Here is a 13,315-nt window from a genome sequence, read left to right as displayed (position 1 = left end):
AGCTAATCTCGGTGTTGTCAGACCCCTTCAACCTTGGTCGGTAGCTCCTCTGCCACCAGCTCTCATTCCACCTTAGGCCAGCTGCTTGGCACAGCTCTTCCAGCTGAGCAGGAGGCAGCTGAACCGGGGTGGAGGTTGGGGGGAAGGCAGAGCTTCTCCATGGGCTCCATGAAGCATCTCCATGGACTCTGCCCACTCCATCCATGCCCTTTAAGTTTGATGCACTTTAGAGAACACCATGAAACCATGAACAACTTTAGCAATGATGAATTTAACTTCAGTTTCCTTGATGAAGGCTTGACCACTAAAGATATTCTGGACCAGAAAACTAATGAAGTTTTTTCTTGTTATGATAAAGATGCCTTCTGTGTTGCTGACCTTGGTGATATCCTAAAGAAACATCTGAGATGGTACGAAGATCTTCATCAAGTAACTCCTTTTTATGCCATTACATATAATGACAGCAGAACTATAGTTCTTGCTGCTTTAGAAGAAGGATTTTGTTGTGCTAGTAAGACTGAAATACAATAGTACAAAGTTTTGGGGTGCCTCCAGAGAGGATAATCCATGCAAATCCATGCAAACAAGTGTCATAAATTAAGTATGCTGCCAACAATGGAGTACAAATGGTGACTTTTGATAGTGAAGTAGAGGTACTGAAAGTTGGCAGAGCCTATCCAAAGGCAAAGCTGGTTTTGAGGATTGCCACCGATGACTCTAAAGCTGTCTGTCGTCCAAGTGTTAAATTTGGTGCCACTCTCAAAATTTGTAGGCTATTCCTGTAGCAGCAAGCACCCCGGCGTCCTCAGGGTTTGCTGCTACCACAGGTTCTTGGATCTGCTTTGTTAAAGGAAAGCAACTCAAAATGGGTTAACAAGCTTACTTTAATCAGTCAGACCATATATCGTTTACCTTGCTCAGGGGAAAAAGGTCAGCATCCTGAACTTCAAAGTATACAGGCAGAATTATCAAGACAGAAACAGATCAAGGAGACAGCTTTCCAAACTGTCTAGCCATTACATCCATACCCAGTCAACATCTGGGTTTCCACATCTGGGTTTTTCAAAGGGGGGGGGGCCTGGACAACGGCTTCCCAGAATACAGATCAAATCACAGAACACTTCTCAAAGTGAGCCCCCAAAACAAAGCCTCACATCAGGGCTTATATAGCCTTCTCCTGGCTCAGAGAATGTAACAACCTTATTGACTCACTGGCCAATCAAAAAGTATCTACTGAAAAACAAGCCTCCCACCCCAGGCTTCAGGTGCACTTTAGCCTAGGGGCAGGGAAGATCTTTAAAATTTACATTCGCATTACAATTCCTTGAGCAAGTAAAGGAACTTAATATTGATGCTATTGGAGTCAGTTTCCATGTGGGAAGTGGTTGTACTGATTCAGAAACCTTTGTCCAAGCAGTTTCTGACTACACAGTGTGTCTTTGACATGGGGATGGAGTTTGGTTTCAACATGTATCTTCTTGATATTGATGGTGGCTTTCCTGGTTCCAAAGATGTAAAACTTAAGTTTGAAGAGATCTCAAGTGTAATCAATCCAGCATTGGACGAGTATTTTCCATCTGACTTTGTAATGGGAATCATAGCTGAACCAGGCAGATGCTATGTTTCATCAGTTTTCACCCTTGCAGTTAACATCATTGCCAAAAAACTTGTATTGAAGGAACAATCAGGTTCGGATGATGAAGATGATGTGAATGACCAAACTTTTATGTACTATGTAAATGATAGAGTATATGGATCATATAATTGCATCCTGTTTGATCATGCTCATGTTAAACATATTCTACAAAAGAGATCCAAACCAGATGAGAAGTATTCCTCTTGTAGCATATGGGGACCAACATTTGATGGCCTTGATCGAATTGTTGAATGCTGTGTTTTACCAGAAATGCTTGTGGGATATTGGATGCTGTTTGAAAACATGGGTGCTTATACAGTTGCTGCTGCTTCTACTTTCAGTGGATTTCAGGCACCCACTATCTATTATGTGATGTCTGGGCCAGCATGGCAATGCATGCAACAAATCAAGAACCAAGGTTTTCCAGCTAAAGTAGAGGATAAGGATATCAACACTTTGCCATTATTTTGTGCTTGGGAAAGTTGAATGGAACAGACTCAATAACTTCAGTATTAATGTATAGATGCTGTTTGTAGCCATTAATTGCAAGCTTAGCTTGATTTAGAGTACTTTGGGGGACCATTGACATAATTCCTGCTAGAGTTATTAAACATGGGTTGAGTTTTTTTTTTTTTTGGAAGGGGTAAGGCAAGGCAATTGGGGTTAAGTGACTTGCCCAAGGTCACACAGCTAGTAAGTGTGTCAAGTGTATGAGGTCAGATTTGAACTCAGGTTCTCCTGACTCCAGGGCCAGTGCTCTATTTACTGCTCTGCCTAGTTGCTGCTATTAAATATGTTTTAAGAATAGGGTTAGTGTAAATGCAGCAATATGGAAGACTTAAGAGATGGGTTCACACTTATCTGTATTCCTATGGAAACTATTTGAATATTTGTATCATATGGATTTTTATTCACTTTTCAAATATGTTTCTAAAGATTGCCCCTCAGCTGCCAAGCAAGCATTTGTAGCCTGTATAGTGGCAGAATGGGATTGAGCTTAGTGCTGTAACTTGTTTTAAAATAAAAGTATATTGAATTAAAAAAAAAGCTAATCTTTAGAGTAACAAGGTGGCACAGTGGATACTGTACTGGCCCTGGAGTCAGGAGGCCCTGAGTTCAAATCCGACCTCAGACACTGACTCTGTGACCCTGGATAAGTCACAACCCCAAATGCCTCCTTCCCCAAAAAATATATGGCTAGTCTCACTAATGTACTATTGCTGGAGTTGTGATTTGGTCTAAAAATTCAGGAAAATAATTTGGAATTCTATGAGAAAAAATGACTAGAATCTTCATGCCCTTTGGACACATTACAGTCGTATACCCTAAGGAGTAAGGTACTCTATCAAAAATACTTATAGCAATACTTTTTTTTAGTAGCAAAGAAAATGGGTGCCCATGGAATACACATGTAATAAATATTTCTGTATAACTGAAGTTTGAACAGCTTATGTATAAAGCTATCCTACTAGCTTACAGATGACCATGTGTGTACTAGCTCAATATTTGGATCCTTTGGAGATGATGAGCTTTCTGGTAGCTTCCAGGCTTGGGTTACTCAATGCAAAGGACTCTTCTGCTTTGAGATGATGAAACAGTCCCCTTATTAGAAGGCCTGATGATAATATGATCCTTAAATAACCAAGTAGTCACAGGCATCTTTTGATTCTCCTTGTAGCTGTAGAATAGTCTTTGAGACTCTTTCTGGAGAGAGTAGGAGTAGGGCTAATGCTTTTCCTCTACTTTGGCCTCAAGGTAACTTTTCTCATGTGACACCTGGCCTGGCTGTCTTGTCTAGTTTGTATTTCTTTTCCTGAGTAGGTCTCCTTGCAGGTGGTCTCAAGAGGTTTGGAGGTCCTGGGACAATTGGGTGGAATTGTCTGATGAGAAGGGAAGAAAAAGGCCATGGACAAAAAGAGGAACTCAAGCCCTCTGGCTGCCTGACTGTAGTGTGGAATTCAAGGGATTGGTACAGAGCTGGAGTGAAATGGAATGAAACTGATTAAACAGTCACACAAACTGTTTTTGTGATGACATTTGTCTCCACAGCCTGGCATAGCAGACCAATAATCATTGCTATTTAAATCATTCTGTTGTTGTGTACCTGTGAGCATTTTATGTTAAACATTTCTTTTGTATGTAGGAAGTAAATATCTGTCCAACTTCTGATTAATATTGTACGCTGAATACCTTTCGACTGTCCTCTTTTGGGAAGACCTAATATATAAATCAAAACCTAAGCTTTAAGGAAATCATACCCAGGGCAGTAGGACAGAAGTGTAATGTGCCAGTGAATGTGAGAAAAAGATGCCTAACCTCTCTCATTAGAGGGGAGGTTTCTCCAGGCCTGTGCCCAGTCAGTCTGATTTTGTGGGTCTAGAGGGGACTCAGTGAGAAGGAAGGGAACAAAATCTCCCTGCCTTTTGAGCCCACAGTTGGTTTAAAATTTTAAATTAAGAAATAATATTAGGAATTCAGAGAAATGTGGGGAGATTTGTATGAACTGAGATAGGAAGGTCTTCCAGCTAAGGCTGACTGGTTATTTATGGGTAATGTTGGGTACCAGTTAAAGTAGATAGTCTCTGAGGAGCTTTCTGACACTAAAATCCTGTGATTCTGGGTGAACTAAGCAGACCCTGAAGAAAGAAATACATAGTGGTTATAACAATTGAAGTGGAAAGAACAGGAATAAAAAAAAGCCGAACTCTCAGTACACTTGGGCCTGGAAAAATATGCAATGCAACATAGCACTATTCTCTCAGCAGAGAGGCAGAAGACTGTGTGCAGAATGTTGTATACAATATCATACATGATCATTGTATTGCTTGATTTTGCTCCACAATCTTCCTTGTTTGCAAAAAAAAGCGTTCAATTTAAGATGGGAGAGCATGTGTGCAGCTACATTCAGAAACGACCTTGATATTAGAAAAAAAAATACTAAAATAAACCAAATTTAAATGGGACGTGGGAGTTTATGCTTCTCTCTTATTATTTTCATTTCAGCACATTCCATTCTGTCCAGGAGGCAGGAAGAACATTCTCAGTACAGTTTGTATATCTACAGGGTTATGATCAGTGAATTGATGATGCAGGAAGTAATTTCATATTCTTTCCTCTGAGATGGAATGCCAAGTCACAATCTTATGCATTTTTTTACCAATTGAAAAATCAACATGGTTCTTGGTTGGATTGTAGTTTGTTTTTGCGCTATTCTGAGTTCCATTCCACCAGCATTAATTCATTATTACTATGATAGGCACCATTATGCACTTGCTATGTGTGCACATATTTTTTCAGCAAGAATGAAGTCATAGAAAATAGCCTTACAATGCAACACGATTAGGACTCCTTTTAGTTCATGAAGATGGGCATAAAAGGAGAAGGGGGAAAAGCAAATGTATTCTGAAAAGTAATAAGGCACTGCCTCATTATGCCAGTTATTAAAATTTTAAGAAAGTGCAAGGGACCATACAAAAATCTTATTTATAAAATTTCAAGGGCAGGAGATACTTTAAAAGAGGTAGCAAGTAGTAGTGTCATTAGAATATAGAGCTAGAAGAGACTTATCTGGCAGTAAGTATTCCCTGGCTGCCGCAGATAGTGCTGTACAAGGTACTTTCTAGAGTTCAGTCCGCTTTTTGTTTTCTTTTTAAAGAATGTAGCAAGCAATGAATCAATACAACAATGAATCAATAAAAGAGACACAGAAAAATGGTTAGGTAGAGTTCAATTTTTAGGACAAATACTTTCTAGAACCTCATTTACACTAAAAATGAGAAATTGCTGTACAAAGAAATTGCTTTTGTAACATTTATATTTTAAGTCCTCATCTAAAACTGAATGTACATGCATATAAAGATGCACACTCAACCCTCCCCCATTCCACAGATAAGTTATATTTCCTTATTATTATAATGAGGCAGGTAGGTAACTCAGTGGATAGTGTGTTGAGCCTGGAGTCAGGAAGACCTAAGTTCAAATCCAGCCTCAGATATTTACAAACTGTGAGATCTCAGCTGGGCAAGTCACTCAATCTCTGTTTGCCTTAAGCCACTGGAGAAGGGAATGGCAAACCACTCCAGTATGTTTGCCAAGAAAACCCCACAGACAGTATTGGCGTGCTATGACTGAACAACAACAATTATCATGGTATTTTCCATGTGTGGCCTATTGTCTTTTTCAAGGGTATAGAGAAAGGGATCATAGACCAAGAGTTTTAAGTTATCACAAAGGCCATTCAACACACTTCATTTTATAGATGAGAAAAATAAGGTACACTTGAGTTAATGACATGGAAATGTTACACAAGTAGCTAACATGAAAGGCAATATTTGAACTCAGGTCTTCTGATAACACAGTCAGTGTCTTTTCTATTGTACCAGGATGCTTTCTTAGATCTCTAAATGAGTAGTGGATAATTGATCAGACTGTGAAATAATCTCAAATGCCCATAAGAAATGGCCAAAACAACTGGACCTATCTTGTAATTATTTTAGTCAGTCATTATTAGTTATTATGCTCCCACTTGTTAATGGACACTGTACTGAGAGCTCTGGTTAGATTCAAGAAAAGCAGAACATCAGGGTCCTGTCCTCAAGGTGCTTACAGAGTATGTAAACATGAAAAAGACTGAAGAAGATTTTCAGATTTTTGTGCAAGCACAACTCAGCTACTCAAAAAACTCTTTGGGAAGGTGGAGGAAAATTGATTTTTATTTGGTTCCTTTGGAGGTGACAAACTTGCTGGTAACTTCCAAGCTTGTGTTATTCCATGGGGAGCAAAGTGAATCAGATAATGATTCTTGAAGGATGTGGATTTAAATTGGGTTTTCAATGAAGAAGGGACCATATCCAGATGGAAAGAGAGAAGAAAGCACTCAACTCTTAAAAGGAAGGGTGGGGTAGTACTGAACTTAGAGTCTGGGAGACTTGAGTTCAAATCCCACTAAAACCTGTAATAGCTCTGGGTCTCTCTCCTGTTTTTGCCTCTCTCCTCTTTGAAATGGTGATTACAATAATAATTACATTCACAAAGTTGTTGTTAAAATCAAATGACACAAAGTGTGTGAAACATTTGTTAACAGAAATGTGCCATGTAGATTAGTTATTAAGCAGAACAATGTACAAAGCATGGAAATGAAATTCAAGTTAATTTTAGGAGCATGAACTCACTTTACCTATCTAAACTCATCTCCCACTACATTACAATAAGAATTTTCTATTCTAGTTTGCCCTGTCCTTTTATTCTACTACATGCTATACCCATTTCCATTTCCATGCCTTTGGTGATGTCATACTTCTCCTGTGGATTGCCTTCCCCTTATTTCTCCTGCAATATAAATTCTTCAATTCCATTTAATCCCTGCAGTAAGCCTTCCTTCTCGGGTTACCTCAGCCACCAATGATATTTCTCATCACTTAATTCCTATACTTTTTGTCTGCTTTCCATCTTATAGTTCCTCTCTCCCCGCCTCCCTTTTTTGGCCTTATCCTGTGTTTTTCTAGAGTTGTTTCATTCGTAGACTTTGTCTTGGTTCCTCAAACAAGCATCAATTACTTGAAGACAGTGACTGTATTGTTCTCTTTGGCTATGTCTTCTCCAAGGTGCCTCATGCTGTGGGCATTTACTGAATTGAGTAACGAGATTTGATGTCTGGAAATGGTTTTAGCATCTGAAAATCTAATAAACCTAAACTTGTAGTAGGAAAAAAGGCAGAATAGGTTGCCAAGAAGGTGCTGATTTACATTTTGTAGGGGAAATTTTTTCATCCAGAAGTTCCCTGTGTCAATAGAATTATTGATCCAGTCCTTATCCTAATCTATCATCATCCTGAGGACTCTCTACTGTATTATAATGTAAATGTAGTGAATAGAGCACCAGCCCTGTAGTTAGGAGCACCTGAGCTAAAATCTGGCCTCAGACACTTAATACAAAACTAGTTGCGTGACCTTGGGCAAGTCACTTAACCCCAATTGCCCTACCTTTCCCCCTCCAAAAAAAAAAAAAAGCAAAAATGTAAATGTAACATAACATGGTAGTTTGATATCTCAAAAATAAATATAATTGATACAGTATTATTAGCCATATTATTTTGTGGCCAGTGATTAGAGTTAGACATTCTTATTAGTGTGACTTTTTGATGTAATATGTTACTGCATACTTCAAAAGGTCATAAATGCATAGTCTTGCAGATTATTGAAGAAACCTTAGAGATGACTGGGAAAATGAAGTGCAACAAGATTAAGTGACTTGCTGAATACATTCACACACTACTCCTCCAGTAAATTCTTGAGACACAATTCAAACCCAATGCTTATAATCTAAATATTTAGAGTTTTTCAGTGTAAGGATAGAACATCCTTCTACAAATTTCCTTGAGAAAAGAAAGAGTACTTCTCCTCTTCTCACACTCATCATAGGACAAGACAGAGGCATTTAGCACCCAAAGTGGATAAAGTCAAGGTTAGGGTGAAAAAGGAGGTAAGAAAGCATGGCTCTTCCACATTCTTTAGGTGAGGGAGTGTCTCAGAACAGGTTTATAGCATTTTGTATATTTAAGGGATTAGTATATTTATGTCATCAAAATGACTATAATGAACTTCCTCCCCCCCCCCCATAGTATTATTGAGATTGCAAGTATTGTGGTGGCTGAGTTATTTTTCAGAAGACATAACCAATGTCCACTCCCTGACTTAAAGGTTGTGCATACTCTCCCTCTATTTATACACATAACCACCACTCTTGGCAGTTTACTATACCATTGTTTCTTCCCCCCAAAAGGAAAGGGAATTAGCATTTATTAAGCATCTATTACATACCCCAAACTATGCTAAATGCTTATAAATATTATCTTAGTTGTTCTTTACAATGCTCCTGTGAGGTAGGCGCTATTATGATCCCCATTTTACAGTTGAGGAAACTGAGGCAGATAGAGGTTAAATACTTGCCCAGGGTTAAACAGCTAGTGTCTGAGGCTGGTTTTGTTATATTTTTTCCTTACTCTAGGCCCAGAATTCTAGCCACTGCACAGACTGCCTGTTGATTATTCATTCAGGTCATCAGTTATTTAAAAAAAAAAGATCTAGATCGAGAACTTTTGACTCAGATGCTTCTCTATCATGAATTGTTGTTTTAATTAGGGGCATTAAGTAAAAAATCAGCACTCATTTTCTTCATTATGAAAATAATAATAAATTACACATAATTTCTTTTAAATAAAAAGAAGAAAATTCGACCAAGAGTCATTTGTTTCATATCTGTAATGTGGTTATGTATAAAATGGTTATGTTAAAAAATGCTGTCCTAAGAAAAACAAATTGGATTCATTCATTTAATTCATTTTGGTAATTTCAACCATTTCACCCTCCAAATAGCTTCAAAGGAAAAAAAATCTGACAAAATTTTTAATGAAGTAGTTGAAGTAATGACTTTGGTAAATTATCTTCAAGATGATAATTTGTATGACATGGAAACTTTGGATGTCATTTAGGAAATTATTAAAATAATTTGCTTAACTCATATTTCATGGGGGTAGAATAACTTTGGTTTTGTAATTATTTGTAATTAATTCACAGAGCTAGAGAATATTAGAGGTCAAATGGATATTTGAGGTTCTCTAGTGCAACCAAGCTTTTCATTTTATAGATGTAGAAGCTGGAGTCCAGGAGAGATGATTTGTTCAAGGTCACATTGCTACTAAGGAGCAGAGACTGTTCTCAGTGATAGGACTTCTTGAGAGACACCAGTGAGATAGCAGCTGAAGTCCTGGACTTTGAATCAGGTACCTCTGTGTTTGCCTCAGATACTTGTTAGTTGTATAGCAATAATGAAGTCATTTACCCTACCTGAACCTCAGTCTCTTCATCTACAAAGTGAAGAGGAAGGATTAGATGACTTTTAAGGTCTCTTTAGACTCTAAATCTATGACCCCATGATGCTGAGTGCAACTTCTACAATATGAAACATAAAGGTTTTCAATCTCTTTACTCTTTCCTCCTAATACAATTTTTAAAAAATGAGTTCCCTGGATTCAGTATTAAAAGCAATTACCATAAGCATCATTAGTGCTTAAACCATAAGTTTATGGGATTATTTAAAAAAAAATCTTGCTGTCCTAGACATTATCCCAACATTCTAATTGTATTGAAAATATATCTACTTTTCATATAAGTGCAGAAATTTCTGGCAGATGAAAACTGATGTTTCCAGTCATCTTTTTCACATACAAGGTAATAGTTGGAAAAAACTAGAATTTCAAGAGAACTTCAGTTTGGTTTCTACTATGATGATGATTATTAAAAGCTAGCATTTATATAGTACCAAGGCTTACAAAACACTTTTACATATTTTATTTCATTTGATCCTCACAACAATCCTGGAATGTTTTGCAGATGCTGTGTACCTCTTTTGAGATGTTTATAGTTTCTTCTTTTGTTCTTCACCAACATCATCAATACTAATTATTCATTAAATTCCTACTGTGCATAAGACTTTGCTGCTAGGAGCTGAAGGATTTAGCCAAGGTAGAAGTGCTTATTTCGAAAATATCCTTTGGATACATCCAAATGAGGAAATATTTAACTTCATAAGGGATAGAAACATTCCATGTTTTAGAATGGGAACCTGAATGTATTTAGGATAAGCAGTGACATACTTCCACACCCTCTTCAGACTATTCCCCCATGCCAAGAATGCACTCCATTCTCACCTTTACTTCTTAAAATTCTTGGCTTACTTCAGGGTTCAGTCCAAGGGCCATCTCTTACACCACCAACCCTTTCCTTATGCCCTGAAATGGTAGTGCCCTCTCCCTCCTAAAGCGATGGTATTTTCTTATCTGTTTACTTGTTCTTTCCCTTAAATAGAATATAGACTCCCTTAGGACAAGGGTTGTTTTGTTTTTGTCTCTGTATCCTCAGGGCTTGGAACAGGATTTACAGAGACAGCTCTTAATAACATTTATTGAAATAAGCAAGAGATGGTTCCTTAGAATAGAGGAGGCCAGCTTTCTCTTGCTGTGTTTTGACCTTCATAGACGGATGGTCTAAAGGCAGATCTAAACCAAGGTAGTTTTGACATAATATTCCCCACAAATCATTTTCCATCCTTCAAAACAAATCATAATCCTGTGTATTCTAGTTTAATCAGTATCACTCAGGTTGAGAGAGGGCTGGAATACATTCAACGCTTCTCAGTAATTAAAAGCAATCTCTGGCCACAAAAGCAGGAAATTATCTAGGAAAGAAATTAGACTAGTTTTATGGAAAAAAGAAATGGAGCCAAAGTTACAGAGAACAAATAAAGATGTGCGTGATCTAACAATTCTAGGAGCAGAAGCTGGTGACTGTGTCTCCGGAACAGATTTGCCCATTTGTATGCATTGGTGTGACTCAGGGATTGGAGAGAAGCAGAAAGGTTCTGAAGCCACTTTTGCTTGCTGAGAAAACATAGCATCTAACAGGGTATGTGCTGTACCTGACTCTAATTTTGCTGTTGCTGCTGCTGCTGCTGCTGCTTTGATCTTCTGAACTGAAAGTTGCCTAGCAGTATAACTGCCCCTTGGGAGATTCAAAGATCAGGGCCATTCCTTGGGGCAATGCAGAGCCCTGGGCATAGCACATTGTTCTAGGGTCCTCCCTCAACATTGAAATTTTATTCATTTATCTATCTATCTATCTATCTATCTATCTATCTATCTATCTATCTATCTATCTATCTATCTATCTATCTACCTATCTATCTATACCAGCAGAGTCACATTAAAAATATTTCATAGGCATCCTTGCAGGGTAGGGAGAAGGCAGTACAGTAGGAAGTCCTGTCTTTAATTTTGAAGGTGGCAATTGTATAGGTTAATAATGGGTTTATGAACTCTTACCTTCTCAGAGGAAGCATCATCTTCTCTCCTAGTGATTGTCTCCCTGAGTTACTATTCACCTACCAGTCACTCTTTGGTAGGTTGGAGACTTCTAAAGCTTGGACCCCTTGTCAATAGTACAATTTACAGGTAGAATCTGGTTAGAAGCATGTGGCTTTTAATTTTTTTAAAAGCTCTCGATCATAAAAGTCATCCTATATAAGTCCTGCCATTTCTGGGAATCACTGCAATGATTTTGACTCTAGTCTCTGTATCACCAATGTGATATCATGAAAATAGCACTGTCAAAAGTCGGAAGTCTTGAGTGGTAGTCTCACCCCTGCTATTAAACATCTCTGGTCTTAGAGCATGGCCTATGGTACATATGATGCAAAGAGCAATGGACTTGGAATTGTGAGAGACCTGATTTCAGCTTCCATCTCTGACATTTATTCTGTGTCCATGGATGAGTTGTTTAACCATTTGGAGCCTCAGTTCCCTTAGCTGTAAGATTTGGATAATAGCTATGGTACTTTTTTCATATGACTGTTGTAAGGATTAAAAGTTGCTATAGGAAAGTACTTGTAAATATCTTTTTCCTTTTTTTCCACATTTGTAATTTCACTGGTATTGATCACTAGCAATGAAGAAACTTGCTCTACCAAAGTAGGTCAGCAGGTGTTATATTAATTATCGCCTGGGTGGGTGGAGAGAAGGGTGGGAAGAAGACACCGAGACGATAAAGGATTTTCCCAGGATCCCACAGTCAATACATCTGAGAGGTTATAGTGCTAACACAATATTCACAGCACCTATGGCAGTTATGAATATACTGGCGTAATTCTGAATTGCAAAATATAACAAACTCTCTGCATGGAAGACAGAACCAAAACATTTATTCAGTCACCAGAAATTCAAATCCCAACACCAGAAAGTTAAATCTATCAGAGCAACAAAGAAATCTATACACAATAACAATGCAGAGGACACCACCATCCCCAAGCCTTCCCCCTACTAGGACCTTCCCACAAATACTCATAGCTCTGACTGCTTGCTTCCTCTCTCTCCCTCAGCTCTAACTACTCTGACAAATCATCTCTGTGCTCTGCCCCACCCTTCCTGCTCCACCTGTTCAGCAAGCCCCTCCCACCACAAGCTTCATATGACTCAAACTCATGTGACTTAGGCTTCCATATGACTTAATCAGGTCACATGGGCCTATTAATGGGTGGGAAAGATCTTCCCATCAAACAAAAATACATTAGCAATACAGAGGTAGGGTTTGAACCCAGGTCTTCCAGATGCTAAGGCCATGTATCATATCTTCATACTGTGCCAATACAACAGCACCACCAGCAATGGCAAAAAAAAAAATAAATTTCATCTATGCTATTATGAACATGAACTATTCTTTTCATTATGTTTATATTGTTAAGGCAGAAGGTAATTGTAGTATCCATGGCTCATATGTAAGATTCTTCCTAGGAAAAAGCTAGGTGTATGGTTGCCTAATAGATATTCTACAGTATGAAGTCCAATGTAATGTACTGTAATAAATAAATGAAAAAATAAATTATTAAGCACTTATCTTGAAAGAAAGCACTGGGGATATACAAAGAAAATTCTGTTTATGCTCTCAGGGTCCTCATATTCTAATGGAAAAAGACTATATATATATATATATATATATAAGACTGGATATATATATATCCAGTTTCAATTGCAAGTTGGATAGAAAAGTCTTATTGTCTTTAGGATGTAGTGGCAAAGTAGGTGGTAATACACTTTCTTTGATATCATTTCCACTGATACATCACATTTGT

The 13,315-nt window shown here is 38.0% G+C and overlaps 1 pseudogene; it reads left to right on the top strand.

The window, feature by feature from the left end:
* Positions 1–246: 246 nt before the first annotated feature.
* On the top strand, positions 247–2,140 carry LOC138144345 (ornithine decarboxylase pseudogene; annotated as a pseudogene).
* The last annotated feature ends 11,175 nt before the right edge of the window (positions 2,141–13,315 follow it).

This window comes from Petaurus breviceps, unplaced genomic scaffold (assembly GCF_028583685.1).
Source record: "Petaurus breviceps papuanus isolate PSGF00001 unplaced genomic scaffold, PetGlider_PUasm1.0 90696, whole genome shotgun sequence".
Classification (NCBI taxonomy): Eukaryota; Metazoa; Chordata; class Mammalia; order Diprotodontia; family Petauridae; genus Petaurus; species Petaurus breviceps.
Note: the sequence above shows the minus strand (reverse complement) of the source record. Positions and strands in the feature narration are given on the sequence as shown.